Source organism: Anser anser (assembly GCF_964211835.1).
Source record: "Anser anser genome assembly, contig: HAP1_SCAFFOLD_127, whole genome shotgun sequence".
Taxonomy (NCBI): domain Eukaryota; kingdom Metazoa; phylum Chordata; class Aves; order Anseriformes; family Anatidae; genus Anser; species Anser anser.
The window spans coordinates 78,118-105,770 of record NW_028153864.1 but is presented as its reverse complement, the minus strand read 5'-3'; the positions used below and the strand labels follow the sequence as shown (position 1 = coordinate 105,770).

The following is a 27,653-nucleotide window of genomic DNA, read 5'->3' as shown; positions in this document are numbered from 1 at the left end:
TAATTTATTTTAGTTGGCAGCTAAGCTATCTTCAGGGAAACAGGGTAATCTCACTACTGGTGCTGTCAAGAAAGAAAAGGAAAAGGAAAAAAAAAAGCAAGAATAGTGAGAGATTTGAAATACTCTTTCCTCTCGATGCTTCTTTCCCTCTCCTACACCACTGTGGATGAAGATCAGGTCTTCTAAAGGCAATCTCAAACTAGCAAAGAGCAATCTAGAGAAAGCTAAGTGCTTCACTTTCATTTGGGGCTCACTGTCATCCTTCACACTACTCAAACAAGCAAAAAATTTCATAGGTACGCATAGCCTTGCTGTACAAAATAAAAAGTTAGTGATGATGCATTTGGAAATAATACAAAATTTACAATGTTTTATATTTCTGTTCATTTCCACAATAAACCATATTTACCAACTATATTAAGAAGGCTCCAACTTCTTATAGATCTGCTGCATTGTGATTCCAAATGCATCTAAAGGCCAGAAATTGAAAACCAGTGTTTCCAAGAAAAGTTTGTCTCAGTTTCTATCCTATTGCCTGTAATATGCTAACACTAGCTTCACCAGCTTTACTGGCAAAAATAAATAAATCGAATTGTGATTAAACCTTAGAAGAGTCAGGATTCACAAACTTAAGCTAGTTCATTTTGTAGCTGACATTCTTGTGAGGACAGTATAGAGGCAGTGAGCTTAATACTTAAGTTATTTTCCAATCCTAAGACAGACAACTGTTCTACTTTTTGTATTTGTTGCAGCACATTCTGTTTAGTTCAGACTAACTAAAATGTTAAATTACAGAATGGGATTTTTACTTTGATCTTAACTATTAGGCTTGCAAATTATCACTTTAATTTAAAGTAAGTTTGCATTTCAGCTATAGATTGACTACATAAAAAGAACTGTTCCAAAGCACACATGAACGTTATCTATAGTGTACTGTTTTCAATTTACCTCAACCCTTACAAACTAAGAAACACCTAAAGATGAGCCCATTTAATTTTCACACACTTCCACATCAGATAATAACAGGAAATCAGTCACAGCTCATGACTCAATTCACTTTATGAATGAAAGAAGTAGAAAAAATAAACAGAAGATAAAGCACAGACATTTCTGAAATCTTTCCAATATTTCCAAAAAAAAAGCTTCCTAGACTTCTCTGGTAATAACTAGCATATTACCTTGAACCTGACTCCCTCTTCGAGCACAATATATCCTTGAGAAGGGGTCAAATCCATTGTTGCCTCTGAAGAATTAATCTCACTTACAAGATACTGAACAGTCACAGTGCCAAATATTCCCTGAGGTGGTTCTCTGATAATATTCAATACTGCAACACTTTCCATCAAATGGATAGATGTTTGCTCTCTCAGAAAGAAGTGATTGCTGTTATTGAATGACAAAACTCCATGGCCATCATCATTGGCAAGTATAGTAATTGTAGCTTTTGAAAAAGAAATAATGAAAATATTCTTTGGTTAACATAGTAAAATATAAATATACATATATAGTAACATAATACATAACATAAACACAAATACATTCTTCCTTTAGTGTGTATATAATGCTTATGTGTCCATGACATTACCTGAAGAGAATGGGAAGGCATTTCACTTTAACTAGGAAGATCTCTAGACAGGAAGAATATAGTCTCTCCTAGAAAAGGATTATGAACTCTCTAAAAAGACCTCAGTTCAGTGAGGTAGTACACATTGAAAAACTCATCTTCGTGCTTTCTGATTCATTGCTTTACATATAAACTTTTTAATTGCACAGATTTCACAGGGATGTTTCAGAACCTTCCAAAGGAGTATAAAGATTCACCATAGCAGGACAATGGTGCTTTCTGAAATATGATTATTCAGAAAAGTGGAATTAAAATGTGTGCCACAGAATTCTAAAGAAATGGAACATTAAAACTAAGTTTTACCTGTTGTGTTCTCCCCTAATTCCAGCCCCAGAGATGGATTTGTTAAAATTAACTGGAACTTCTCATCACCTTCAGGAATCTCATCATCAAAAATCATGACATCAACAGATTTATGCCTTTCTCCATCAGCAAAAAAAAGAGTCTAGCGTTGAAACACATAAAGCACCGAATACTTACATCAGTTAATATCACACAGAAATTTTTGACTACGGTAAACAGAATTCTGTGAAATAGGAAGGAAGGGAAAGCATAGGAAGAGCCATATTCTCTGTTCCTTATAAACTGATTGAATCAGAAATATAAAGGTTCAGCACATTACAGAATGAGGACAAGAAAGAATAATTTATTTTGAAAGTCCTGTTGCAAAAATAGTCTATGAAAAAGTTTGTATGTCTAATCAAAATTAAATTTGAAATCGATGTTTGAAAGTTTACATTTTGCTTTATATTAAAAAATATATTTTTAAAAAAGAAATAAATAGTAAGAATAAGAATATTTTTATTTCATTCTATTTAGATTACCAAAGCAACTGAAACAAGCTGAAACATCTAGCATCACTACTGATCATTCTGCAGAATAATCAAGAAGATATTCTTTTACGGAAGCTGAAAGAATAAAAAGTACTAGATTTAGAGTTGCTTCTTACCCTTGAGGTTACATTAAAATCCAAACCCAGCTGGGCCTCCAAATTTTGGGCATAAAAAAATACAGACACATTGCCATATGATCCTCTGTTTCGGTAAGCCATTACTGTCAGATTCCCATGAGATTCACTAACTTCAAAACTAAAATAAAAAGAATAATTCTCAATGTTCACTGATTATGTTCTTTTGAAAAAGATAGTACATTTTTATTACATTTTCACTCTGAATTATTCCCTACATTATAGTTCTCTAACGCATCCTTTTTACCTTTTTTCTCTTATCTAAATTGAATTAAGTAACATGAGGTTTTTGTTTTGTTTTGTTTTGTTTTTTGCTTACATGAATGGTGAGGCTGGAAGAGTTGATGCAGGCTGGGGAGGTTAGGCAAATTGGTGATATAAAAGGACAACAGTGAAAGTAGTAATAAGTAAAAGAATTCTGATTAGATGAATAGTGAATTTTTGTTTTCAGTGTGGGAATCCCACTTTCTAGTTCAGCTGAATTGAATGATTACTTTACCATCTCAAAGACATGGCCCTATTTTTAACAGGAGTTTTACTTTTAGAAAGAAAATGGGCAACACCAATCACTAATTGGCACAGTAAGTTCTTCAAGGAAGATGAGACTTACTTGGTACCTTCCCATTCAATTACTCCTCTTACACCATCATTAGCATCGATAACAATTTGAGAAGCTAAACCTTCCACATCTAAAAGGCAAAACAGAAAGACAAAAATTAAAGAACAATAAAATCAATTTTCTTGATTTTCAAGAATCACAGAAGCATTTATTCAATCAGTACTAATATTACAGTGTCTTTACAAAAAATGTGTAGGAGAAAATGGGAGTGGGCAAGATAACTGGAAAGAGTCCTTACTACTAGAAGTGCAATAATGCGTCTTGAATTAGCACTGTAATATTTAATAATGCATAAAAAAAAAAAAGACTAAGGAAAATGTAGAAAGTTAAACAGCACATAAAACATTAGAAAACAATAAAGTCTAGATTTGCGATGGAATCTTAATTTGTCTTCACTATAAGTGTTTATTACAATGACATTCAATATTTTGCATTTGCCATTCTGAGTATGAGAAAGACAATGAGGAAGAATAATAAATGATTCAGCATTTCATCTTCTATTTGTGCTTCAGTGCCTCATCATACATTCTAATGGCACACCTCAGATTTCACTACAAATACACAACTATTAATTTATTTGTGGGGTGTTCACATACTGTAATATTCTACTGCTCCATAAAGACATACAGGTATTTACAATTAGCCTGAAATCGTAATTGAATACACTGCAGTGTGAAAAACACCAAATAATAGGTTAATGTCAGAAAAGTCTACTAACTTCAGAGACCAGAACTTTACAGTCAAAACTTAATACTTCTCAGAAAATAGGTTGTTGTTTTTCAGACAACCGCACCACACAACTACCTTAACTTACTTGTTTACTTTTTATAAACTTCAACTTACTTTCTAAAACCAAATTGACTTCACCGAGTCTGCCATAAGTATATTATGTTTAGATCCATATACATTTTTCCATCAATTCAGATAAAACTGAACAAAAGTAGAAGATTATTGCCATGAATCTAAGCCTGTCACTATGAGGTAGAGATGACGATGAGCAATAGCTCTACACAGACAACAGAAGTGTTACTGAGGTTTACAAATCCTGAGGGAGTAATGGCAATTAGAGACATTTCTGCTTCACTCCTGCATTTTCTCATGTCACCCTGAAGTCAGATCTGTTCACCCAGGATCTGTAAGAGTTTGCTCACAGACACACACGCGGACACACGTATTTGAGTCAGGCTATTTCTTCTACCAGAAGAATTCACTGACATGTTATGTGAACACATTTTTTCCTTATGACTTAAAACTATTATTTTCTCATTGTAAGTAAAGCTGACCCAATGCAGTGTCACATCAGTGTTAAATGGTCATGGTTCAAGGAGACAGCCAAAGAGAAAGTGAGACTATACAACACTGTTTAGTTTGGATGAATCTTTCATTCTTATATGCTACTCCTTTCATATTTTAGACTCAACTATTCACAAATCAGCAATGAGTCTTGCAAGTTACCTTTCAATCTGTAACGAATTAACTCAGTCACTTCTATAAGCATGCAAAGAAAAGGGAAAAGAGTCAAAGAAGATGTCTGACATTATATAACTAGTCTTTAGTACCACAGGATAATCCAACAGTTCTTAAAGCTAATGACTACTATTCTACTGAATTCTGAAGAAGCAAAATGAGAAGCAGACTAAGCAAATAATAAAGATCATTGCAAGAGTAGGAAAACCATAAAATATGTTTCCTAAAAGTGATAAAAGAATAAAAACAGACTTTTTTAAAAGAGTGAGCAGAGTAGCCACATAAAGTTTTTTTTTACTTTTTTTTTCCATTTTGTAGTTTGTAAATGAAAATCAGATGAAAAAATCACCAATAAACTTTTCAAATAATTGTCCTTTCCAACTGATAATTACTAACTCCTCTACGAAAATTAATTTAAATTTTCCCAGAGTTTAAAAAGCAAGAGATTAAGTGTAATAATAAATCTATTTCATATTCTATGATGTTTCTTCTAAATAACCATGTCTCATCTCAGCATAGTTGGTAAGTAAGAGGAATAATGGTAATCTCCCAAGGTAATATAATATAAACCATTAAAAAGGAAAAGTAAAAATAATTTGCTATAAGATGTTTTTACCTAGCTTAGGTGGGGATGACGTTGAATGGTTCATGATGAGTTCCACTGAAGTTAAATTAACCAAGAAGAATTCTTGCACCTCTGGTATATCATCCTGCAAAACACAAATACAGTACATCCTCTTCTCATTGTCCTTTAAGAAACTTCCACAGAAGTCACCAAAAAGGATCACACAACAAGTCTCTAATATTACTGTGACACTAGAATTCATTTTTCTGTTTTCCTGAAATAATTTTATTGGGTCTGAAACTGATTATCGTGGAAGAATTAAGTAAGACATTATATATCATGAAAAAGATCCTGTGGTGACGCTAAACTATTCTTGCAAATAAATTACTGACCGATTTTAGAGGCATGTATCTCCAGCAATGAAAAAGTATGAGCCTGTAGCCAGCCATGAAGCACACTGTTCTAAATACTACTAGATAGTTGGTAAAGTTTTAATGAGACAACTTTATTACCTTTAGACAGAGGTAGAGCTGCTTTCTGTGACTATTTGATCCCTTGTGATTTTAATATTAAGATTGAAACCATCTTTCTAAATGACAGTGAAATATAACACAGGGCTTCAAATAATGGCTGCAAGCTTTAGTTCCCAAAATATTACCCTTTTGAAATCATACAGAAAAGTACAGAATTAAAGGGTTTAGAGGTTACCTCTAGAATAGTAATATTTATGGCAACTGATGTTTCTCCTTCTTCTAAAATCAGTGAGCCAGAAGCAGGTACATAATCAGCTCCTGGTTCAGCCACAGTCTCTTCTGTCTGATTACTTACAGTGAGCAATCCTGTAACTGTGGCATAAGTAACATTGATAGTACCTGTTTAATTTGTGAGGAGAAAAAAAAAAAGAAAAAAAAAATTGTTTTTCAGTTCTTATATAATGTTCACTGGAATGGATAAAGACAAGAGATCAAATTCTCATCCACAAAATAAAAAGACTAACTGCAAAACAGAAGGATTAAAAGAGTTATCCAAAGTACATTGGAGCTAGTGTACCTTTGTTACCGTTATCAATATGCCTTCAATTTGACCTTTGCTGACTTGTCTGTCTGCATAGGACTCAAAAATCATTGGGTCCAAATGCATCCAGAAATTTGAAGTTCTGTGGACCATAAATATGAAATTGCTGAAAGACTAACTGGGACATCTCATGTACCATTAATATGAGTTTTTGCAACAAGGACACTTTTTGGGAATGACAGATATCTAAGAAAGGCTCTAAAGACAGTGCTGGGAAACACAGATTAATAAATCTAGATACTTTCCTGGGTAGATTGACAAACTTCAATAGAGAACAAAATTAGGGGACACATGGATAAATATTACCAAGCAGAAAAGTTATACATTATAGTTTTGAGAATAAAGCCACCTCTCGCTAATCTGGTAGGGTAAGTCAAGTGGCAAACATAAGGAGTATGAACCTGAAATAAAATGATAGATGAAATTAAAAGCTGCTCTATATGAAATAAAATGTAAGAGATAAAAGAGTCCTAATTAATAAATAAGTAACGATGCTTATTTTAATTCAGTGAGAGATCTTGCACTTACTATGAACAATTATCTTAAAACATTAGTTTACTGAATAGTGTTCAAAGAGTACACTAGAGTATGGACTGGTATTAAAAAATAAATGGAAAAATAGTGTCATTAAAATGTCTCTAAAACTCTCTGGTGTCTCCAGATCTTGAAAAGCACTGTAAATGTTACTTCATTTCAAAACAAGTATGGCAAAAGAAACAGCCAGATTATCACCGAGGTGTAAATATAGTCCAAAAAGGCAAATAGGAAATTATTATACATGTTTTCTCACAACATAAGTTGCTATTTTCAGGCAACAAACACAAGATTCATTTTTTTTTTTCATGAAGCACACTATTGTATTGTAGAATTGAATACTATATAGTTTAAAGGATGTTAATGGATAAATTGATTCAAAGAGGAATCAGAAATTGTCAGAGGAGACATAAATTGAATTCAATGGTCTGGACACAACTTTTTCCATGTGACATTCCTAAGGTGCTGACTTCCTGAAATTCAGAGAAAAAATATGTGGGATGTGTGTACATGTCACTTTTCTCATGTTTTTTATTTTTTCTGAAGAGACTAATGCTTTGAGACAGACTCATTAGACAAAAATATGGTAACCTTAATAGCCACCTGATTGTTACAGCTTTCAGATCCCTTGCTGTATTAATGAGGATTATGACTCTAGTAATAAGTAATATTTAGTTTCCAAGTCTGCAGAAAGAAGCTTAGAAGTTCTGAAAAAAATACCAACTGTAACAAAGATTTTTCCAAACTTTCATTATCATGGCTTTTATTTGCCTAATGATAAGCAAAACAAAACTTCCTTTCTCTTGGAGTTGTTATACAGACCTAGAGATCCAAATTCTCTGTTAATAAAAAGCTGAATTGTTTTGTTTTCTTCTGGGATTAAAACCACCCTGGATGTGGAAGCAAAATTCAAAATTCCATGTGGTTCATCACTAGCTTCTACTGTTAGAACAGCTTCATATCCTTGACTATCCAAAACAGCAGCACCTGTAGAAGAAACTCCTGCAAGAGAATCAGTGGACTGCAGTGAATGAAGTGTTATGCAACTAATATTTTTGTCTTACATTATTGTTAATATTACATTTAAATAACGTTCAGTAGCCATGCAAATACCACGAAACCAAAGCTCACTGAAGTATGTGGATGGTGTGGGACCTACACACATATATATACTTACATTCTATAACAAATAGAAACAGAAATTTTATGCATACCAAGTACAAAGTCACAAAAATGTATTAAAAAATAAGAAAACTTAACAGGCCAGTGCCAAATATCAACTTCCCTATATTTTAAAAGGAAATAAACCATTTTCCCAGGAAGTACCTCCAAAAGCTTAAAACTATATTCCACTTCACAATCATTACATCAATAAACTGATATGTTTTCCAACTATTGCTTTGATGAATAATTTTGCTCATCCCGTTGGGCCACAGTGACTCTCGGAAGTTGATAAGGCACCTCGCAGCAACACAATCCATGTCAAGTTAGTTTGGTGTTTGGACATTAATTTCAGTTTGAAAAAAGGTATTTCAGAACGGATGCAGTTTAAGGCTTCTTTTCTCACTATAATTTTAATGGCAAGAATAAAATATTCTGACCACCTTGAATTCAGGGACAGATCAGTAAGTCTGCAGCTTGACAAGATTGTTTAAAAAGATAAAAATATCTGCATGTTTCATGGCAACTCTATCCATGACATATTAGTAAACTCAGTTTGCATTAAGATTAAGGGAAGAAACAACCATTGAATTAAATAGGCAGAGTTAAATCAGGATTGAAAACCATTTAAGTGTATTTGTGGAGACACGGTGGGATTTATATATACATACATAAGGACCAAGCCTATTTCAATAAAATGTTAATGAACTTTGCGTACTTTGCACCAGCTGCAGTTTGCTCAGTCCTATACCTCCAAAATGAAATAATAAAATTAAAAATATTATATTATTAAATGGTATTTTTAAGATGTAGCTGGCTATAGTTCTGCATTACCTTCTGTTTTGATGTTGTATAGGATGACTTGGTATTCTTCTTTTTCTTCAGGAATATGGTCATCCAGCAGATCAACATACACTGTTGTATTCAACGTCCCCTATTTGTTTTAAGGGTAAATTGATTAGCCATTATTTTATAAAACACAAGTGATATCATAATGACAAGTATTTTGAACAATTTCTTTAAGAAGAGTTAAGTATCAAGAATTGTAAGCTCCCTCCAGTTTGTAAGTCAAAAAGTGAGAAATTAAATAATCAAACCAAGAAAGAAGGACTGTTGAAAAGGCACACTTTTTCTCAGATCAGTTCTAATCACACTATTTTCCTGTAGCCAACATCACTGTTTATGGACTTACCTCAGGAAAAAAAAGTATTCCAGAATAGTTTGCAAAATTTTGTTTTACATTATGTCCTACTATCTTCCACTCAACAGTAACATTTCCCAGTCCTGGAGGAGTTCTTACGATGTGGAATTGTAATTGTTCTCCTAGGAATAAAGGACAAGATGCAGTGTTTCAGGGTCTCCTCTTCTACATGTTGGTTATAAAAATGAGAGGTCAAAAACATGCATCACACAGTTAAAGTATTTTTCCTGAAAGATATTGCTATTTTTGTCAGTTTGAATTTCACAGTAGTTATATACCACATTCACTTTTAATGCTGAAAAGAAAAACCTAAACTTAAACTCTTCTAGTTTTTTTTTTTCTGTTTTTAGTTCACACTTGGAAATAATTATGAACATATGAGGGAACTTGGTATAGATGAATAACTTAGAAAGGGAATGTTCATGAAAACATGCGCAAACATTAGAGCAATACAAGTCTGTAAACTGTACAAAACAGTAACTACTGTATGTACCAACAATAATAGTAGTTTTCTACAACAGTTCCCTGGAAAGAATACACATTATCTGAACATTTGCACTGTCTTGTGACTTTATTCAATGCATGCAGAAAAAAATGCTTATAATTATCTGTAAGTTCCATTTATGTGAGTTCGAACTTACAAATATGGTCACTGTTAGAAAACAAAACATTCAGAAAATGTTAATAATTTCTTATAATCTCAGAGGTAATCAGTATTGCTGGACAATGTGCATATAAAGGAAGCAAATACTATGGTATTTTGCACATTTATAACATTTAACCCCAAAGGCACTTTAATTAAAAAGAGTAGACCTCTTAGTAGGCTTTGTAAAATGTGGAAATTGTTTTATATTCACAAGTTTTTCACAAAATTTCCATTAAATATTTTAAATGTGGACATGTGAAATTAGCATGTTATATCAACATGGAATAGATCAGTAGGCAATATTTTGCAAAACATTCACAATAGAGGACAGATGGTTATTTATAATAGGTAGGTACATGGCATTCATATTTCATATGCATTTTTCAGGTCCACAGAATTTAAGTTCAACAGCACATTTTGTCCTGCATTGGCTTTCAGAGACATGAAATATGCAGAAATCTACAATTCTGAGATTTTTGAAAACAATACATGAGATTTCTTTTGCTTATTGAAGAATTAACAAAACATAAGATAATGTTATAATAACATTATGCTGCCCAACTAGTCCCTTTGATTATGCAATTTAGAGAGCAGCAACTTAGGATGCTGTCTTGCTATTCTACTGTATTACCTTACAGAATTGTACAGCATTGTACAGCTAAAACTGGCAAGAAAAATCTGAAAATTTTCTAGTTACATTTATTTTTTGTAAGGAAGAGTCAGAGATATGCATGTATATTGGCTACCAATGAAAGAGAAAGGAATTCTTAACTTCAAGAGCCCTTAATATACTTAAATAAAATTTAATATTGTAAAGAAGTAATACAAAAACTGTATACACCCATTTTCAAATACATAAATGTGCTATTCAGCCCCAACATTTCAAACTTCAGTTAAGTCTCAGAGATGTCAACATTGATGTCGACATTGATGTCGACATCTTTGGCTTAAGTTGGTCCATGTTGCTTCTAAGAAAATTAAGGAATTCAAAATTTATTGATATCACAAGGATTCCACTTCTACAGTCAAATATCTGGATGGTAGACTCCCAATTTACAGGTTCCTCTGAGGCTAAATCATTACAGTGTTTAACACTGCACTGCAATCCACTATGTTCTATTTGAGAATTTTGCATATCCATTACAAAGAAATAAAGATTTAAAAGAAAAGTGGTTTCAATGGTTTAGTACCATTGGGAAAACACACACACACACAAATAAGGCAAAGCTTATTTCAATATATCTCTATAAGTTATAATGAATTTTCATTGAAGACTGGGAAAAATGCTTTATGATATAGAAAGCTGTTCCACTATAATCCAAACACTGAGAAGAAACTTGAAGTCATTATTACAGATTCCAAGTAGTTATTTACTGATCCATGTTTCCTACCAGCTTTACCAAGATTTTTTTGGTATTCCTATCCAGAAGAAATGCTAATATGAACACTAATTGATTTCTGAAGATTGAAAGTGTTATTAGGCTAAATTCAATATTTTTTTTAATATTTAATCCTTATCCATACTTTTACATTTCTACATTGTGACTTAATAAGTGATGCATCTCTTACATAGAGAAACAAAGAGGTGGGTATTTATCGCTGTGAAGAAGGGAGCATCAGCCGCTCTCCTCTTCCTCATTACTTTAAGCTACTGCAGTGCATTTTCTTGTAATACAGTTACACAACTGTCGCAGACCCCTGTCCAATAAAAAATACTACACTTATCCTCAATAAGGTAAAAAATAACATGCACATTGTGAAAACAAAATGTATTCACTTAACAGAAAATTTTCAATAACACAATAACTGTAAAAGTAATGATATTTGGATTTATGTCTGGTAAATTTTGCTTTCGAATGAAAAAAATATTTTGACAAACTAAAATAATCTAAATGCCTTAGCTCTTTTGCTCTTTCTCTATTTCTCCCTTTTTCTCTCTCTTTTTTTTTTAATCAAAGACACTTAGTTCACTTGTTTTGTTTCTGGCTGGAAGGCAATGAACTATTTCTTTTCACAACCTGGAAAAATAATATAATAATAACTATATATAATAATAGAACTATAGCCAAGTACTTCAGTTTCAAGCAGCCAGCATTTGGTAGCATGCTATGAATAACATTTAACCAGTTGAAAGTATTCAGGGACTTTGGGACTGAGACAGTTTGTATTAATTCCTTGTGCTCATTAACAGCTCTTCTTAGCTAATCATATCACATCTGGCTTGGCACAGAATTAACACAAACCATACCTAGATAAAAAACCAAAGGTTATGATGCCCTTTCATGTTGGGAAAACAAAACAAAAAACCTTTGGTTGAGAAAGCCATTTTTCTTCAAACAGAAAATGTAGTGCACACATTAGGGGACAAGTTCCTGTTTTGTGAACTTTCCCTGCCCATCAGTTCAAACATCAGAGAAACGTGATACTGCAATACACTGAGATTCCATCAAAGGCCACCTAAAGCAATCACCACCAGTACTATTATCATCCTATGCAAAACTGCATCAAACTGTAGATGAAACATGCCGTGTATTCTTTAAAACAATAGTAGAAATGTTTAGTACATACCAAATTATTATTGTTCTTTCTCAAATGTTTGCTTTCTCTTATAATTGCTACTTCCCAAATCATCTGCCATAAAAAAACATCAGGTTCATGGGACAGACAAAGGGAAGATGTTACCCTAGTGTTTCTGCAGGAATGTTTTCTAGAATATTTTAAATTCTTTGTAAGTCGCTGATAGATCTGATTTGCTTATGACTATTAGGTGTGTGTATGTTGGCACTCATGAAGCGGGCTGGCAGGAGCCTCGTGCAGGCCAACAAAGAGAAGGGCAGAGTCCTGCCCCTGGCGGGGAGCAGCCCCAGGCACCAGGGCGTGCACCCTGATGGAGAGCAGCTTGACAGAAAGGGCTTGGGGTCCTGCTGGACACTGCACTGGGCAGGAGCCAGCAACATGCCTTGTTACTAAGAAGGCTGATGGCATTCTGGGCTGAATTAGGCCAAGTATCCCTAGCAGGCTGAGAGAGCTATCCTTCCCCTCTACTCTGCACTGGTGAGGCTGCACCTGGAGCACTGGGTCCAGCTCTGGGCTCCCCAGTGCAAGACAGACCTAAACGTACTGGGAAGACTCCAACAGAGGGACACCGAGGTGATCAAGGGAAGGGAAGAGAGGCTGTGAGAGCTGAGACTGCTCAGCCTGGAGAAGGGGAGGCTCAGGGGGATCTCATCAGTGTCCTTCAATACCTGAAGGGAGGGTGGAACAGGACAGAGCCAGGCTCGTGTCAGTGGTGCCCAGGGACAGGACAAGAGGCAGCGGGCACAAACTGGAGCACAAGAGGTTCCCTCTGAATATCAGACAGCACTTTTGTGCTGTGTGGGAGCACTGGCACAGGTTGCCCAGAGAGATTGTGGGGTCTCCCTCCTTGGAGATACTCAAAAGCCTGGACATGGTCCTGAGCAACCTGCTCTAGGTGGCCCTGCTTGAGGGGGAAAGGACCAGATGACCTCCAGAGGCCCCTTCCAACCTTAAGCATTCTGTGATTCTATGAATGCTTGCAAGAGTTCAAAGTACATGTCAGGTATGTGGATATTCACTTCTTGCTGGTGTTCTCTGAACAGTGAAACACAATCATTGTGAGTCATTATCAACTGAAAGCACAAAGATGGAAACTGGCATTAAAATTTGAGCGTGGTCAACACAAAGAACACACCTTCACAACCAATAACAGATCTTGAGGCTGTATGGAAGCTTATAATTCCTGCCACATTGTCACTTGCCAGAATAATCACTGTGACAGTGTCAAAACTGGGCAAAATTCGACTCCCTCCTTCAGTATGGACCAGGCTGATTTCAATACTTTCATCATCCTCTGGCTCTGGATCATCTATAATGGGCAGCGTGACCATCTTCTTTGTTTCACCTACAAGGAGAAGAACGTATACAACCGTGTGTCCACTTGGAAACCACCTTGTTAAAAGACTCAATCATCTCATTTTGAAAATAATTAAATACATAAAATATATTAAAATTGCATGAAACAAACTTATTTACCTTTCTGGAAGTCAGTGAATGTCATTATGAAATTTTATCTAATTACTATTGATCAGTCACATTAAGCCAATAAAACGATCACATCATTAAATATACTATGTAGAAATTAATTATATAGGAATTATTTCGGAGTGCCTAGAATTCTTTATTTTCATTACAAATTCTATGACTTTAAAATTTAACTTAGAAAAGGGGAATATCATTCTTGAAAAAAAAATAAATTGCCAGGTGCTAAGCTCTCCGATGAACCATTTACACAAGGGTGTACATTCAATATGAGTACATTTACTGAGCCAGGGAATGCATTGAAATGGGATGACATTTTGTTAGTTCCTTGCCTTTGGGACTATCAAAGAATAATAATGTAAGCAGCAAACACCGTTAATCTCTAGTCGCTATATATCCATTAAAATTTACAACACAATCCTGTTGTTCAGTGCGTGTGCATAACCCAGCTGTGTTTTATGATCATCAGAATATCAATTTACAGAATACATATGTATTTCCTGCTAGATTGTCTTTCAAAATACTTCAAAATCAGTTTTTACTAAACTTGTAACTGGTAATGTAATTACATGTCAGCCTCACAATCATTGCCAGCAGCCATGCCTTACTATTCAGATGATTTATCAAGCTAGCACACTAGAATCTTTACTACGCACCTGGAAATTGCTTTCAAAATATCAGTTCGATTAACTCAGACTTTGAAAAAATAAAATACAGCATAAAATACAGCATGCTGCATGGTACTTAAGTAATGTCTGAGAGGGACTTGTTTGTCCTGTTTGCAATTCTTTTAAATATGTTCTGTTATGTTACGTTTAAATATGTTTTGTTATGTTACAATATGATCTCAGAATTTAAAGAGATGTCATGAAAAATTAGTACTGTAGTGACCGAGGGCTAACAAAAGACCACTTAGGCCTGATTCTCATTTCCATTATCCTTGCTGTAACAACTATCTTCGACTTTATTAATCCTTACTTATGTGGTAAAGGAAATCTTTATAGTGCAATATTTATACTGCAATATTTCTTTAATAAAAACCCTTAGGTATTTATTGTGCTTAGATATTTCATTGTGCTTTGCTACCACTGTGTGTGTTCTGCAAGATAATGCTACATGCTAATGAACAACCATACTCTTTTGCACGTGTATCCTTAGCATTCAGGAAAATTTAGCCTAAGAAGAAGATATCAGTTGTCAAAACATCCACAGTATCGTGTACTTGTCACGTTCTTTTTTCTTTTTCTTAGTTTTACAAAACAGAAGCCAAAACGAGAGCTTGTCTCACCTTCAGCAAACATCAGAGTCTCACCGACACCTATAAAATCCAAGTTTGGAGTAGCAGTCCCACCAATGACACGCCATTCCACTGTCACTTGTCCCAGGCTGCCTTCTGTTCTGTGTATCATTAGCTGCACGTTGGTCTGAGGACGTTCCTCTACTTCAACATACAGACCTTTCTCTGTTGCATTGGGACTTACACTGTAGATCTTAAACACTCCAAATGCGTCTCCATTCATCCTTATGATAACTGTGGAGGTATTTGGCTGTCCTATGGTTGGTTGGTTTTTTGAGCTGGCTGAGACGTTCATCAGTTCTGCTTTCAAAAGGGTTATAGTGAATCTCTCATCCAGTTCTGGCAGGCTGTCAGGCAGTATGGTAACTGTTAGATTTGCAAACTCTTCCCCTTCCTGCATTATGGCCCACTGTCTTGTAACAGGTTCATAATCACTGCCAGCGATGGCTTGTGTGCTGAAGAGGGCGAATGCACTGGTAACGTTTTTCTTGTAGGTCCGGAACCCTGAAGTGTTGTTAGTTAATGGGCTGATATCTGACGTCAGCCAAAGGCAGAGAGGAATCCCTGAGGCACTGGAAAATGTAAAGGCTGAACATGCTTGTTCTTTTAGGCACTGAGCTGCACAGGAATACACAGGGTCACTTGCTGCTGACACATTCACTCTGGTCTTGGATGGTTTGTCAGGAATTCCTTGTACAGGAGGCTCGTAGTAGGCCAGGATATCCTGACCTTGCTCCACAGCAAGAGCTACAACGTCAGTCTCAGAAGTGCTGTAGAAAATCTGCAGCTGACCAAATCTTCCCTCACTAAAAGACATTATAATAAAATAAAGTTCTGTTAGTTGACAAAGGATGTCTAATATTCTACATGTTTCTGGGTTAATAATAGAAGTGAACAAAATCAACTGACCCTTTCTGAATTGCTGAAAAATTCCAAATAACACATCAAAATGCATTCCCTTTGAAACTAGTACCAGAATAACTGAGTTATCTTATTTTTTTGTGGATAGCAAGTTTGATTATTTATAGCTTAGGTAGTAGTCTGTTAAGAATGCATATTTGTAAACATTTGGTTCTAGGAGTTAACTTAGTCTTCTTCAGGACTTGGCAGCTCTCCTTACTTGCAAGGAAGAAAAAGCCGGTGACACCCAGACTTATCATCCTTCCTCTAGGATCACATGCATAAAACCTGTTTTCCTTCTCTTATTTTCATCCTGTAAGGGCTGGCCATTTTGTCCTCCTGTTCAAATCACAGGAACAGGCTACCATGCAGGTTTAAATGATTTGATGATTAAACGGACAAAATGAATAGTACACTGTGTACGCTGAGTTTACATTGCCAATGTAAACTCAGCGTATTCAATGTATACTACTGTATACAATGTATACAATGTATACTACATGTATACAAATGTATACAAATGTATACAAAGTATACAATGTATACTACAAAGTATTCAATGTATACTACGTTTAAGTAATTTATGTAATACACAGACATCTACTTCAAAAACAATGTGTTTGAAATGAAAATACATTGAGATGGCAGATCAAAGAATTGATGCACATATTTTTATGAGAGGAGCATGAAATTTGACATTATAGTGAAAACAAAAGTGAAGAATAAATAGTAATTACAAATAAAGCAAACATTATACAAACCTTCGCCTGACTGTTATGTTTGCCAGCAAATTTCTTTCTAGTGGCTCCTGAACTCGATATAAGGATTGATGAAAGAAAACTGTGCCATAAGGATTATCATTGGCAGGTATTATAATACTTGCCACGCCATCTAACCCAATAGCACCACCATTGGAGGCCTGAGTTAATTCTACACGGACAATCTCAAAGAGAAGAAAAGAAAAAGAAGTAATGCAGCTAGACAATTTGTGGTTTTTCTAACAATAATTACAAGCAAAGTATAACATGAAATTATAGCACCTTCCTGCCGGAACATTTCTTGTTTTCCATCATACATATTTCTAGAACAAGTCAAAATTAATACCATCTTCAAGGAAGATGTAAGTGCTTGACTTACTTCTTCTATTTCTGGAACATCATCAGCCAGGATTTCCAATAGTAGCATCTGAAAGGCTTCCCCAGGGGCAAAAGTAATATTGCCTGAGGCAACCTGCAAGTCCTCATCAGCAGGGTGTCCACCAATGGTAGCAACCCACTCAACAGTAACGTTACCAAGTGTCCCAGCATTGCGGATTACTGGCAGATTTATGGGTACTGATCCAGATTCAGGCTCCTCCACAGTAAATTCGGTCATCTGGAACACTGAAGTGCAGCACAAAGAGGTGTATTTCATTAACAGTAATATTTAAAATAAAAACACCATCCTAGTTACTGAATTATATATTTTATTTCACTTGATTGCATTCATTTGCACAATTAAAAAAATGTTAATCAGGTTTAAACTTCAAATTGAACTTTCAGTATCATTTTATCTGCAAATAAAATTGGCATGAAAATTCAGCCCCCACCCAAGAGTTTATTCCAACGTATCCATTGTTCAAGGCTAGCCATGATCTAAGTTTTTAGAAGACGGTCAGAAGGTAATTTTTCCCAGTGAGGAAAATTTTTATCATTTTTTATGTCACGTATGGAAAAAATGTGTCAACATATTCCATCTAAATTGTTTCAAATATAAGTCTTTCTTGTATAAAATCTTTAGTTGTTAAGAATGAAGTTAATGAATTATCCATGTGGAATTATTTACTTTTGTCAATTTCCTTTACATTTTGCTGATAAAATGGAATAACTGAAATAAAGTAGGGTACTAAAGGGAGAAAGAGTAAGTCAAATAAAATGGCTGGAAAACATACACCAGAAATACTGAAATAGAAAAAATAAATAGAAAAGATAAATTTCTAAAATGTCATTAAATTTTTGAAATTACCATTTTTTTCTCAAAACCTGTGTAATGAAACTATTTTTGGAAAGTGTCCACAATCCATTTTACTGATAATGATAGAAAGAAGAAAAACTACAATAACTAACAACCAGAACATACAAGAACGCAATTTAAGTCATATTTGTACTTTCCAATTTCCCCAGATATTTAAACCTGCTTTGCCTGATTATTTTGTAAAACAATGACACTGCACTATCTAAACAGGTTTTGGCATGTAAACTTAAGCTTCAAGCTATTGCAGAAATGCAACATTTAGAATAGATAAAAAAATACAAATTAAATTAAAATCCATCCCCATTAGGAGACTCCAAAATCCACCTTCGTCTCACAAAATCTTGATATATAAGTTGACTGAATGCTTCAATTTCGCTATATAAGGGCACCATTTGCCCTTACTTACACGTTTTAATTTAGTTTATCTTATTTTGTCCTTTACTGTGTTCATCCAGACTTCCCTTTTTGTATTCTGAAAATTTTTATTCCATTGCCCAGTAATAACTCACCCACAAATCAGCAGATTGCTACTGGACAAGAGAAAATATGCAAATAAGACTCATTTACCAAAGGATCCAAACGGGTCATCAGAAGCCTCAATGGTTATGACTGCCCTCGTCAAAGATCCAAGCAAGGCTCCTCCTGTCGTTTGATTCAGCAGCTGAACATAAAAGGACTCCTCAACTTCAGGATTGATATCATTAATTATATAAATTGGCACAGCTTTACTTGTTTCTCCTTCTAGTAAGACAACATCTGATGAGGCTACACTGTAGTCCTCACCTAGATTTGTACATGAAAAAATAACAAAACAATCAAAACACAGAAGAATATTAAGGCATTCTGGTTCATTATGAAACATCACTAATGTTTATCAGCACTAATATTTATCTGTTCTTTTTGCATTCCCTTGTGTTCATATGTTGGTGTGTTTTTTTGTGTTTTTTTTTTTCTTTATCTTCATACCCAGAAAATACAATTGTTTATTTCCTAGTGCCTTTTAGATATCTGGATGGATGAAAATAAATCTCATCTTGGCCAAAACAGAGTTTACACTGTCAGTCCAAGAAGCAATTACAAAAGGTCCATTATTATCTTCCATTGAGAAGATCACACAACTGTGACATTTCTATATTTGATTTCTGATAGTTGTCTGGCTTTCCAAGAGATAAAATGAAACAGAAGTACCTTTTTCAAAGGAGATTTTACTAAAGGACATAAGGTCACTCCTTCCCTCGTGGAGCTTTTCAGGGATCACCTGAGAGCTTTACCTTTCATTTGCAAAGTAAAAGTCTTCTTGAATTGTGCTTAACATTTGTCTGTTTCACAGAGGAGTCACCAGCTCTCAATTTCCCTCCAAGAAACTCAAATAAGCCATGTATGGTAGGTTGAAATATGTACAAAGGACTAAGTACTAGCTATATATACTACTACAGGATTTTTTATTTTATTTTATTTTTTTGAGAAAGTGAGTGGCCACCAGGGAAACAAACAGCCAATTCCTTTCCTTAGTTTTCTTGCTAGATTCTTCAGTGATGATATCTCTGAGTTTTTTTAAATTTGATGTAAGGTCTCTTCTATAGGACCTGAATTCCTGTCTCCTAAGTACACTCAGTAAGTATCTCACACTTTGGTATTTTTTCTACTTGTTTTACTAGACTGCATTCAATACACACTTGCTTGCTTTGGTTACTCGAAGCATACAGTATGCTCTTTCTGGTTTAACACAGAATGTGTATTTCTGCTATTTTGATTTCTTACCAGCTGTTGCAGTTATTGGCATAGCTTTGAATTTCACAGAAACATCTGCAAAAATTCCCCCAGTTCTGGTCACGTTAATGATTGGTCCAACATAATTTTCAGCAACTCGCACAGCTGAAGCTGAAAGCTGAAGTGTTCCAAAAGCATCATCATTGGCATTGATAATTACATGAGCTATAGTCTCACCCACTGATCCAAGACGAGGAGAATTTACAACTGAAATATAAAAAAAACCTCTTAGAGCAAGCCTGAAATGCCTCCTATATATGGCTATACTGTTCATATACATACACCTGAGTTTAGTGGATGGCCACTACTAGCTTTCAATAAAATTTTCATTTTAGATTTGGACAAAATATAACTACAAACTGCACAAGCATATTTTTGATGTTTGAATTATATTATGTCAGAAAATCCACATTCTTACTAACTTATTATTCTACCCTGCTGTGGAGCATACAAAACACCAGTTCTTTGAAGAGGTGAGGTACTAGCAAAATTACTTATTTATTTGTCCATAGGACAATAGAATTTTACACTAGCAATGATGAACTATAAGTAACCTTTCAGTTTCCCAGTAGAATTTTTTGTAGTGTTTCCCTTAAAAATCAAGATTAATGTGGGAGAGTCATGGGGGAGAGGGAAGGGAAATTAGGCATGCCAAGAAGCTCTTAAGCATAAATAAGGCTGTAATGACCTGAATTTATCTGATCGGGCAAACATCCTCTACGCTAAAAAGCCAGCATGAAGCTGCAATTCTACACCACTTAATGTTTAAAAGGCTTTTTTCGCTTTCAGTAAGTGCAACTAGCTTATTTCCTATCATTGTGCTTTACAGAAACAACAGGTGAGCAGGTATTAGCACACAAAACCAATACAGTAATACAGTTGGCCTAAAACACCTGGGATAAAGCAGATGCAGAAGGGAGAAAGAAATGTCCACCCCTGACAAAATTTTGTGGTAAAGGAAATATATGCTGACACACAGAATCTTCATACTTAATGTGAGATACTCTGACATATAACTTACAGGATTCTTAACTATACAGAGTTAGGCAGAGGTAAAATTTTACTGTAATTTCAATTGCTGCATTTTATCCTATTAAATATAAATATTAGCCTACATATTTAAGCTTTGGGTTTACATATGAAAGACACTTACTTGGCCGATCCTGTACTTTGTCGATCAAAACAGTATTGTTTAGCTCCACAAAAACAGATTCTGACCTCTCAGGATCATAATCATCCAAAATAGGCAAAGATATTGTGGCTTCGCTTTCATTGGCTGCGAAGATCACATAACCAGTAATGGGTATATAATCTTCTCCTTGTATTGCTCTAACAACATCAGGTGGAAGAAAGGGTGACTTTTCATCATCACCTAAAGTTCTGTATGTAACCACTACTGTACCAAGAAGACCACCAAGCCTTACTATTGTCAGGGAGATATTTTTTGTTTCTTCCTCAACTTTTATTGGTCTGTTTCTCTCAGAAAAGATGAACAGTCCATATGGATCATCATTAGCTAAAACTGTTAATGTTGCATTAGTGTGATTTCCAAGACGACCACCGGACACATTGATGATCAAAACTGAAAACACCTGATCCAGTTCAGGCACGTTGTCAGGAGAAACTTGTATGGTAATATTTGCTCTCACTTGGCCAACATCAAATGTTACATTCCCATATGCAGAGACCAGGTCTTCTGTAAGATCACAGACTATGACCCAATACAGAGTCACCTCAGACAGGGCCCCATGAGTTCTCACAACCTAAGTGGAAAACACAAAGATTTATGTATTTCTTTGTACTATAAGAAAGAAGAACATAAAAGTGTAAAATGGCATACAGCAAAGTCACAGAATCACAGAATATCCTGAGTTACAAAAGATCCACAGGGATTATCAGGTCCAACACCTGACTCCACACAGGACCACCCAAAATCAAATCGCATGTCTGACAGAGTAGTCCAAATGCTTCTTGAACTCTGGCAGCTCAGTGCTGTGACCATGTCCCTGGGGAGCCTGTCCCAGTGCCCGACCACCTCTGGGTGCAGAACCTTTCCCTAACCCCCAGCCTGACCCTCCCCTGTCCCAGCCCCATGCCGTTCCCTCGGGTCCTGTCGCTGTCCCCAGAGAGCAGAGCTCAGCGCCTGCCCCTCCGCTCCCCTCGTGAGGGAGCTGCAGGCCGCCATGAGACCTCCCCTCGGCCTGCTCTGCTCTGGGCTGAACAAACCCAGGGACCTCAGCCGCTCCTCATACTTCTTGCCCTCTAGACCCTTCACCACCATAGTAGCCCTCCTTTGGATGCTCTCTAATAGTTTATGTCCTTCATATATTGTAGCACACACAGTGCTAGAGGTGAGGCTTCGCCAGCACAGAGCAGAGCAGGACAATCCCTTCCCTTGACCATCCAGCATTGCTGTGCCTTATGCTCCAGAACACAGTTGACCATTTTGGCTGCTAAGGCACACTGCTGGTTCATATTTCTCTTGCTGTCAAGCAAAACCCCCAGATCCCTTTCCATGGGGCTGCTCTTCAGCCTCTTGTCCCCAGGCCTGTCCGTACAGCCAGCATTGCCCCTTGCCAGGTGCAGAATCCAGCACTTCCTCGTTTAACTTAATTCCAGTCAACTGTGACCTCTCCAGACTCCAAGACTATTGAAAAATTATTGAGAGAGGTCTTGCAATGACATCAGCCAGCTCTTTCTGTACTTTGGGATTAATCCCACTGGACCCCATAGACTTATATGCATCCAGCTGGAGCAGCAAATCCTGCACAAGTTCAAAGTTGGCTGGGAGTTTATCATCATCACAGTCCTGAAATTCAGAGCTTTGGGTGTCCCCGAGCCCATCATTGGTGTTAAAGACAGAGGCAAAGAAGGCATTAACCTCTGCTTTATTGGCGTACTTATTTGTGAGGTTACCAACCTCAACAAGTAATGGATCAATGTTTTCTCTGCTCCTCCTTTTGCTGTTAGCATACTTTAAAAAAAGCACTTTTTGTTGTCCCCACAGTACTGGCCAGCTTCAACTCTGAGTGAACATCACCTCTGTAGTCCTTGTTCAACTGACCTTGCTTCCAATGCCCACAGATTTTCCTTTTTCGCCTAAATTCTAGAATAAGATCCCTGCTCAGCCAAGCTGGCCTTCTGCCCAGCTTGCTCAACTTCTGACTCTTTGGAATTGCCTGTTCCTGTGCTCTTAAGAGGTGTTACTTAACTAACCAGCACTGATGGACTCCAATACCTTCAAAAGCAGGTTCCAAGGGGACCTCACAAACTAGTTCACTGAGTAGTCTGAAGTCTGCTGTCTCCATAGCTAGGGCTGAACTTTTGCTGGCAGTTTTCCTCCTATTACCAAAGATTTTAAACTCAGCCATCTCATGGTCACTATGGCCAGGACAGCCTCCAATCACCACTTCACCCACAAGACCCTCACTGTTTACAAGCAACAAATCTGGAGGGCACCTTTCTTAGTCAGCTTCCAGAGTAACTGTACCAACAAGTTATTGTTAACGTGCCTCAGGAATTTCCAGTACCTGTTTGTATTGGCTGTATGGTATTCCCAGCTAACATCTGGGAAGTTGAAGTCACCCACAGGGACAAGGGCAGATGACCTAGAGATATCCCTTAGTTCATTATAGAATAATTTGGCAATGTTGTCCTCCTGGCTGGGTGGTCTATAGCAGACTCCCACAACAACTTCATCTTATTGTTATAACTTATTTCCATGTCCCTTAATCCTTACCCGGAGGATCTTAAGCATGTCATTGCCAACTGCAAGCTGCACACAATCCAGCCCCTCCATTATATACAGTGCAAAGTCATTGACATGATGAGTTAAAAATAAACTAATTTTAAAAACAGTGTAATCTTTATCATCTTAGCTTTGCTGTATTTGTTGTGTCATCAGCACTTACTTTAAAATATTCATACCTCAAATGTAAACAAGTAGAAGTAAATTTAAACTTATATAAAACATTTTAGTTTTAAGCTGAAAGATACACTTTAGAAAGTGAAGTATAAAATGTCAAGACAAATGTACATGATAAAGTTAAGTTAAAATGCTGTAGACCTATTATAAAAATATTGCAGAATGCTCTGTAAAATAGACATAAAAGAGGATTGCATAGCAATATGAGACCCAAAACTTTCTAACCTGCAACATAATATTGCTATCTCCATCTTCAGGCTCAGTTCCATTTACCGAGAGTGACTCAGTACTGAACTCAAAGACGCCATGAGCATCATCAGAAGCCTCAATAGTCACAACGATGTGGGATGCAATTCCCAAGCTGGCTGTAAGTGCAAGTGCCAAAATGAGTTATTTTTTTATACCATCTTTTCTTAAAAGCTAAGGAAGTTTGTTACAAAAAGCACACAGAAAAGCATAACTGGAATATTTCTGCTGTTTTGCATTTTGTGGTGTGTTTTTTTTTTGTTTTAAATGTGGAATAATTATCCACATGGATAAGGAACTCACTTTCAATAATGCAGTCCTGGCAGCCCTTCTATGGAACAACACTCCAAAGCAACATATAAAATGCAAATATTTTAAGAGAGGATCAAAAATAAAATTACTTGTCTAATTAAGGAAAATGAACTAGAATTTAGGGTAGGGGAGAGTTACGTGGTAAAACACAGTGTAAGCAGTGCAGACAGGACAAAAGCAGGTACTATTTTAACTGAAGCTGGAACAAAGAAAAAGCTAGTCCAGGAAATTCTACTACTGTAATGATCATCTTGTGTGAGATAACTTGCTGCTTAGAAAGAGAAAGAGCCTGGCATTTTAAAAAAAATCTGGAAACACAGAAGAGGAAACAACACTTCCCAGGAAGTTCCAAAAAGTGGTTAAACCACAGACTTACTCTCAGGTTCAAACTGAACTCCTTTGTATTTTCAAATAAAACAGAAAATCAGGCTGTCACTGTGGAATAAATTATTTGATTTCGATAATGGGTGCTAACACAATATTTTCAGGTCTCTAGGGTTTAATTCAAAATCCGCCATCATTAGCGTTTCCCTCATAGTAGGTGCTTTTGTTTTCATCTTATTTCTGCATATTGTATGTTTTTAATTTTCTCAAGATTAAATTATCTTTGTTTTCTGTATGTTGTGACAAAAATAGACTTCAAAAATGAAAAATAATCAAAGCATTCTTTTAGAAAAAAAAGAGCTAACACCACTTTTTATTAAGAGTATTTTTGAGATGCAGAGATCAAAGCATAAAGCAAGTGGCAAAAGAAAGTATCAAAACACACAGTCAGGTAATTTTTAAATTACCTTAAATTTAAAAAGTTTCTCTCCTCTTTGCTCTCCAGAAAATTTTACAAAATTTACAAACAAAGCTAATTTTTCTAACTACTTCTGGAATAACTACATTGTGTTCTATAAAAATACAGCTTTGAAGATAGAGAAGCTGTTATTTTCTGTATTACGGTTAGTATTGACTGTTGTTGAAATTAAGCCTTTTTTAAAATGGGAAAGAATGTTTTGACAGGACTCTATGATATATCTCAAACCACAAGCAAAATAACACTATGATAAACTGTGTCAGTAGTGTAGTTCATGAGGGATATTACAGTTAGCATAAAGAAATAAAGATTAATCCAAAATGCTTACCATGCTGATGGACAGTTGGAAGGAAGAAATCCATGTTCCCATCACCACTACCACTGCCATCATTTCTAAAGAGCTCAGCAACTTTAAGATGACAGACATACAGATATATACACATATATACATTTATAAATCAGAGCGCAAGCAAAGAGAAATTTAAACTATTCTGGACAACAGGAAAAAAAGAGGGAAGCACTCTAGGAAGGTATCAACTTTGCTTCTGAAAGTGTACAGGAGTTCTAATAAAGACTGAAATATTTACATATGCCACCTCTTACTTAATTTATGACATTGGAAATAGCAATGGGAAGTCAGAATGAAAGAAAACACATACACATAGTTTATCTTTCCTCTCTTTCCCTCTTTGTGTCCCCATTTTGTATTTCCCCTTTCTCACTCCTAACTGAGGCTTGTCATGGAGGAATCTAAATTGAAAAAAAAAAAAAAAAAAAAGGTAGGGGAGACGATAAAGTCCCTCAAGCTCCTTATTCTAATATTTTCTCACAAAGTGAAAATGTTGGGAAAATCTGCAGAAAACTTAACTAATGGGGGCTTCATAAGCTTTGTGTTTGTGTTGGAAAGGCCAAAAAGAAGGCTCATTTTAAAAAGGCTATATAGTTACTGGATTACTAAAGTTAGTTGTAAATTTTCTGTCACAACAATTTGAAAGAGAAAAGTTTGACTCCTTTTAACAAAACAACTATTCAACCAAAAAGACAAAATACGTGAAAAGTCTCAAGACTTTACCAAAAGAATCACTGAGACCATGTTGCACCATAGACACATACAATCATAGCAGAGAGCTGGATTAATTCAAGGAAATCTGATACATCCTCCCAGAAGGGACCACACTTGCAATTTCTGAATTGTTTAAAAAAATAACATCAGTTTAAAAAAAAAAAATCAATTTATGGCTGTCAGTGTTTCTAATTACTTTTCCCTCCAACAAGCTTTACAATCTCCGTTAAAATTTTTCTCAAATGGAAAAAAAAATCTGTAAGGTATTCAGGGGTTTATGTGGCAGCACCACTATGCTTTGCCGTCCCTTCAGACTAGCCCTTCAAACCAATAATTCTTTCAAGTGTTTGTCTTGTTCTTACAGACAGTTATCTACGAGCTACCTCTGCAGCTACAGCTCAGCAAACTCCCTATGGCCCTCAACATCCACAGCCTATTACTGCTATAATCCATTTGACCTATGTATTGCAGTTCTTCTGATTTCACTCATGTGGAAGAAAAAACAAAACAAAACAAAAAAAAACCAAAACAAACAAACAAAAACACAACACTTTGACTGTTTAGCCTTAAATATTTTATAAATATTCCATATTTTTGAAATGCAACATATTGCTAATATATTTTTGCATTATTTTAGTTCTCATTACCAACCATGAAGTTATACAAAGTGAAAAGCAGCAATTGCCTTTAGATGACCTAACAGATGGCAGTGATACACTTTCCCTAATACATGGTAATAATATACTTGCTATGGGATCTGGTTGTTTCCACCAAGGATTAAGAAAAGAACTGAGGAACAGTTCTTCCCTACGAAAAAAGACAGCTGTATGGGGGTGGGGATGTAGAGGTGCTTTTTGTTTGTTTTCAGAAATAACATAGAAAATAATGCCAAGAAAGACAAGATTTTTATGAACGAGTAGAGGTCATGAAAATACAACTAAGGGACTGATATATGTGCCTTACCTCCTCCCTCTGGGTTCAACAGCTCCACTTTAAACGTTTTTTCTAATTCAGGAATAGTATTATCAGTGATGTTAACAGTAATGTACTTGTATCTTTCTCCTGGCTGAAATTCCAGTGTACCCACAACAGCCTGCAATATAAGAGCTCTTCATATTTTTGTTCAAGTCTAATGTTTTCATCCATATAAAAAAAAGAAACAGAACCTTCATTTTGTCTTTTTCAAAACATCTACTTTTCCTCACTTAAGCTTTAAAAAAAAATCTGAAAAATCTGTTTTACAAAAGAAAAAAAAAAAGAAGAAGACATCTAAGTTGACATACTGGTGAGCATCTGCATTCATGTACATTTTTCTTATTTTTCTGCACAAATGATCAGTTGGACAAGCAAGTGCAGATACATGCAGGTTATTTTGCTAGGCATATACAAATCCCAGTATGTACAAGCA

At 35.6% G+C, this 27,653-nt stretch overlaps 1 pseudogene across 1 annotated transcript in view; it reads right to left on the bottom strand.

Annotated features, from left to right (window-relative positions):
* The window catches only part of LOC310891290 (adhesion G-protein coupled receptor V1-like), a 74,362-nt pseudogene that overhangs the window by 6,098 nt on the left and 40,611 nt on the right, over window positions 1-27,653 (bottom strand). Inside the window, exons 23-41 of the transcript in view lie at window positions 27,209-27,338; window positions 25,511-25,591; window positions 24,048-24,187; window positions 21,051-21,660; window positions 19,889-20,104; window positions 18,695-18,910; window positions 17,252-17,496; window positions 16,876-17,057; window positions 15,206-16,020; window positions 13,571-13,780; window positions 9,204-9,334; window positions 8,846-8,945; window positions 7,673-7,852; window positions 5,951-6,114; window positions 5,294-5,387; window positions 3,202-3,280; window positions 2,574-2,712; window positions 1,928-2,069; window positions 1,179-1,441 (exon numbers count right to left, since the gene is read on the bottom strand). The product of the transcript in view is annotated as an adhesion G-protein coupled receptor V1-like (transcript). The remainder of the gene's footprint in view (window positions 1-1,178; window positions 1,442-1,927; window positions 2,070-2,573; window positions 2,713-3,201; window positions 3,281-5,293; window positions 5,388-5,950; window positions 6,115-7,672; window positions 7,853-8,845; window positions 8,946-9,203; window positions 9,335-13,570; window positions 13,781-15,205; window positions 16,021-16,875; window positions 17,058-17,251; window positions 17,497-18,694; window positions 18,911-19,888; window positions 20,105-21,050; window positions 21,661-24,047; window positions 24,188-25,510; window positions 25,592-27,208; window positions 27,339-27,653) is intronic.